This window comes from Salmo salar, chromosome ssa09 (assembly GCF_905237065.1).
Source record: "Salmo salar chromosome ssa09, Ssal_v3.1, whole genome shotgun sequence".
Lineage (NCBI taxonomy): Eukaryota > Metazoa > Chordata > Actinopteri > Salmoniformes > Salmonidae > Salmo > Salmo salar.
Window position 1 is genome coordinate 51499453 of NC_059450.1, and position 6000 is coordinate 51505452.

A 6000-nucleotide genomic window follows, 5' to 3' on the forward strand; every position below is an offset into this window, starting at 1 on the left:
CTACTGCCATTACTACTGCCGTCACTACCATTACTTCTGCCGTCACTACCATTACTACTACCGTTACTACTACCGTTACTACTAAATCAAATCAAATCAAATTTATTTATATTTCCCTTCTTACATCAGCTCATATCTCAAAGTGCTGTACAGAAACCCAGCCTAAAACCCCAAACAGCAAGCAATGCAGGTGTTGAAGCACGGTGGCTAGGAAAAACTCCCTAGACAGGCCAAAACCTAGGAAGAGACCTAGAGAGGAACCAGGCTATGAGGGGTTGCCAGTCCTCTTCTGGCTGTGCCGGGTGGAGATTATAACAGCACATGGCCTAGATGTTCAAATGTTCATAAATGACCAGCATTGTCAAATAATAATAATCATATTAGTTGTCGAGGGTGCAACAAGTCAGTAACACAAGAGTAAGTGTCAGTTGGCTTTTTCATAGCCGATCTTTGAGAGTATCTCTACCGCTCCTGCTGTCTCTAGAGAGTTGAAAACAGCAGGTCTGGGACAGGTAGCACGTCCGGTGAATAGGTCAGGGTTCCAGCAGGTCTGGGACAACAGGTCTGGGACAGGTAGCACGTCCGGTGAACAGGTCAGGTTTCCATAGCTGCAGGCAGAACAGTTGGAACTGGAGCAGCAGCACGGCCAGGTGAACTGGGGACAGCAAGGAGTCATCAAGCCAGGTAGTCGTGAGGCATGGTCCTAGGGCTCAGGTCCTCCGAGAGAGAGAAAGAAAGAAAGAGAAAGAGAGAATTAGAGAGAGCATATTTAAAATCACACAGGACACCGGAAAAGACAAGAGAAATACTCCAGATATAACAGACTGAGCCTAGCCCCCCGACACAAACTACTGCAGCATAAATACTGGAGGCTGAGACAGGAGGGGTCAGGAGACATCTGATGAAACCCCCGGACAGGGCCAAACAGGTAGGATATAACCCCACCCACTTTGCCAAAGCACAGCCTCCACACCACTGGAGGGATATCTCCAACCACCAAAATACCATCCCGGGACAAGGCCGAGTATAGCCCACAAAGATCTCTGCCACGGCACAGCCCAAGGGGGGTGCCAACCCAGACAGGAAGACCACGTCAGTGACTCAACCCACTCAAGTGACGCATCCCCCCCAGGGACGGCATGGAAGAACACCAGTAAGCCAGTGACTCAGCCCCCGTAATAGGGGTAGAGGCAGAGAATCTCAGTGGAAAGAGGGGAAACCGGCCAGGCAGAGACAGCAAGGGCGGTTCGTTGCTCCAGCCTTTCCGTTCACCTTCACACCCCTGGGCCAGACTACACTTAATCATAGGATCTACTGAAGAGATGTGTCTTCAGTAAAGACTTAAAGGTTGAGACTGAGTCTGCGTCTCTCACATGGGTAGGCAGACTATTCCAAAAAAATTGAGCTCTATAGGAGAAAGCCCTGCCTCCAGCTGTTTGCTTAGAAATTCTAGGAACAATTAGGAGGCCCGCGTCTTGTGACCGTAGCGTACGTGTAGGTATGTACGGCAGGACCAAATCGGAAAGATAGGTAGGAGCAAGCCCATGTAATGCTTTGTAGGTTAGCAGTAAAACCTTGAAATCAGCCCTTGCCTTAACAGGAAGCCAGTTTAGGGAGGCTAGCACTGGAGCTATATGATCACATTTTTTGGTTCTAGTCAGGATTCTAGCAGCCGTATTTAGCACTAACTGAAGTTTATTTAGTGCTTTATCCGGGTAGCCGGAAAGTAGAGCATTGCAGTAGTCCAACCTAGAAGTAACAAAGGCATGGATTAATTTTTCTGCATCATTTTTGGACAGAAAGTTTCAGATTTTTGCAATGTTACGTAGATGGAAAAAAGCTGTCCTTGAAACAGTCTTGATATGTTCTTCAAAAGAGAGATCAGGGTCCAGAGTAACGCCGAGGTCCTTCACAGTTTTATTTGAGACGACTGTACAACCATCCAGATTAATTGTCAGATTCAACAGAAGATCTCTTTGTTGCTTGGGACCTAGAACAAGCATCTCTGTTTTGTCCGAGTTTAAGAGTAGAAAGTTTGCAGCCATCCACTTCCTTATGTCTGAGACACAGGCTTCTAGCGAGGGCAATTTTGGGGCTTCACCATGTTTCATTGAAATGTACAGCTGTGTGTCATCCGCATAGCAGTGAAATTTAACATTATGTTTTCGAATGACATCCCCAAGAGGTAAAATATATAGTGAAAACAATAGTGGTCCTAAAACGGAACTTTGAGGAACACCGAAATGTACAATTGATTTGTCAGAGGACAAACCATTCACAGAGACAAACTGATATCTTTTCGACAGATAAGACCTAAACCAGGCCAGAACTTGTCCATGTAGACCAATTTGGTTTTCCAATCTCTCCAAAAGAATGTGGTGATCGATGGTATCAAAAGCAGCACTAAGATCTAGGAGCACGAGGACAGACGCAGAACCTCGGTCTGACGTCATTAAAATGTCATTTACCACCTTCACAAGTGCAGTCTCAGTGCTATGTTGGGGTCTAAAACCAGACTGAAGCGTTTTGTGTACATTGTTTGTCTTCAGGAAGGCAGTGAGTTGCTGCGCAACAGCTTTTTCAATTTTTTTTTGAGAGGAATGGAAGATTCGATATAGGCCGATAGTTTTTTATAATTTCTGGGTCAAGATTTGGCTTTTTCAAGAGAGGCTTTATTACTGCCACTTTTAGTGAGTTTGCTTCACATCCGGTGGATAGAGAGCCGTTTATTATGTTCAACATAGGAGGGCCAAGCACAGGAAGCAGCTCTTTCAGTAGTTTAGTTGGAATAGGGTCCAGTATGCCGCTTGAAGGTTTAGAGGCCATGATTATTTTCATCATTGTGTCAAGAGATATAGTACTAAAACATTTTAGTGTCTCCTTTGATCCTAGGTCCTGGCAGTTGTGCAGACTCAGGACAACGGAGCTTTGGAGGAATACGCAGATTTAAAGAGGAGTCCGTAATTTGCTTCCTAATGATCATGATCTTTTCCTCAAAGAAGTTCATGAATTTATTACTGCTGAAGTGAGAGCCATCCTCTCTTGGGGAATGCTGCTTTTTAGTTAGCTTTGCGACAGTATCAAAAAGACATTTCGGATTGTTCTTATTTTCCTCAATTAAGTTGGAAAAATAGGATGATCGAGCAGCAGTGAGGGCTCTTCGATACTGCACTGTACTGTCTTTCCAAGCTAGTCGGAAGACTTCCAGTTTGGTGTGGCGCCATTTCTGTTCCAATTTTCTGGAAGCTTGCTTCAGAGCTTGTGTATTTTCTGTATACCAGGGAGCTAGTTTCTTATGACAAATGTTTTAGTTTTTAGGGGTGGAACTGCATCTAGGGTATTGCGCAAAGTTAAATTGAGTTCCTCAGTTAGGTGGTTGACTGATTTTTGTCCTCTGATGTCCTTGGGTAGGCAGAGGGAGTCTGGAAGGGCATCAAGGAATCTTTGGGTTGTCTGAGAATTTATAGCACGACTTTTGATGCTCCTTGGTTGGGGTCTGAGCAGATTATTTGTTGCGATTGAAAACGTAATAAAATGGTGGTCCGATAGTCCAGGATTATTAGGAAAAACATTAAGATCCACAACATTTATTCCACGGGACAAAACTAGGTCCAGAGTATGACTGTGGCAGTGAGTAGGTCCAGAGACATAATGGACAAACCCACTGAGTCGATGATGGCTCCGAAAGCCTTTTGGAGTGGGTCTGTGAACTTTTCCATGTGAATATTAAAGTCACCAAAAATTTGAATATTATCTGCTGTGACTACAATGTCCGATAGGAATTCAGGGAACTCAGTGAGGAACGCTGTATATGGCCCAGGAGGCCTGTAAACAGTAGCTATAAAAAGTGATTGAGTAGGCTGCATAGATTTCATGACTAGAAGCTCAAAAGACGAAAACATCGGGGTTTTTTTTGTAAATTGAAATTTGCTATCGTAAATGTTAGCAACACCTCCGCCTTTGCGGGATGCACGGGGGATATGGTCACTAGTGTAACCAGGAGGTGAGGCCTCATTTAACACAGTAAATTCATCAGGCTTAAGCCATGTTTCAGTCAGGCCAATCACATCAAGATTATGATCAGTGATTAGTTCATTGACTATAACTGCCTTTGAAGTGAGGGATCTAACATTAAGTAGCCCTATTTTGAGATGTGAGGTATCACGATCTCTTTCAATAATGGCAGGGATGGAGGAGGTCTTTATACTAGTGAGATTGCTAAGGCGAACACCGCCATGTTTAGTTTGGCCCAACCTAGGTCGAGGCACAGACACGGTCCCAATGGGGATAGCTGAGCTGACTACACTGACGTTGCTAGTGGCAGACTCCACTAAGCTGGCAGGCTGGCTAACAGCCTGCTGCCTGGCCTGCACCCTATTTCATTGTGGAGCTAGGGGAATTAGAGCCCTGTCTATGTTCATAGATAAGATGAGAGCACCCCTCCAGCTAGGATGGAGTCCGTCACCCCTCAACAGGCCAGGCTTGGTCCTGTTTGTGGGTGAGTCCCAAAAAGAGGGCCAATTATCTACAAATTCTATCTTTTGGGAGGGGCAGAAAACAGTTTTCAACCAGCGATTGAGTTGTGAGACTCTGCTGTAGAGCTCATCACTCCCCCTAACTGGGAGGGGGCCAGAGACTCTGCTGTAGAGCTCATCACTCCCCCTAACTGGGAGGGGGCCAGAGACTCTCTGCTGTAGAGCTCATCACTCCCACTAACTGGGAGGGGGCCAGAGACAATTACTTGATGCCGACACATCTTTCTCGCTGATTTACCAAGCTATGTTGCGCTTGGTGACCTCTGACTGTTTCATCCTAACATCGTTGGTGCCGACGTGGATAACAATATCTCTATACCCTCTACACTCGCCAGTTTTAGCTTTAGCTTTCACTACTACTACTTTCACTACTACTACTACCACTACTACTACTGTCACTGCTACTATTACTGTCACTACTACTACTGTCACTACTACTTCTACTACTACTACTACTACTACTACTACTACTACTACTACTACTACTACTGTCACTACTACTACTACTGCTGTCACTACTACTACTACTGCTGTCACTACTATTACTACTACTACTACTACTACTACTACTACTACTGTCACTACTATTACTACTACTGTCACTACTATTACTACTACTACATCTACTACTACTACTACTACAACATCTGCCACTAGTATTACTACTACTACTACTACTACTACTACTACTACTACTACTACAACATCTGCCACTAGTATTACTACTGCTGTCACTACTATTACTAGTACTACTTTCACTACTACTACTACCACTACTACTACTGTCACTGCTACTATTACTGTCACTACTACTACTGTCACTACTACTTCTCCTACTACTACTACTACTACTACTACTACTACTACTACTACAACATCTGCCACTAGTATTACTACTGCTGTCACTACTACTACTACTACTACTACTACTACAACATCTGCCACTAGTATTACTACTGCTGTCACTACTATTACTACTACTACTACTGTCACTACTATTACTACTACTGTCACTACTGCTACTACTGCTGTCACTACTACTACTACTGCTGTCACTACTATTACTACTACTGTCACTACTATTACTACTGCTGTCACGACTACTACTACTACTACTACTACTGTCACTACTACTACTACTGTCACTACTACTACTACTGCTGTCACTACTATTACTACTACTACTACTACTACTACTACTACTACTACTGTCACTACTATTACTAATACTACTACATCTACTACTACATCTACTACTACTACTACTACTACTACAACATCTGCCACTAGTATTACTACTGCTGTCACTACTACTACTACTACTACTACTACTACAACATCTGCCACTAGTATTACTACTGCTGTCACTACTATTACTAGTACTACTGTCACTACTACTACTACTGCTGTCACTACTACTACTACTACTGCTGTCACTACTATTACTACTACTACTACTACTACT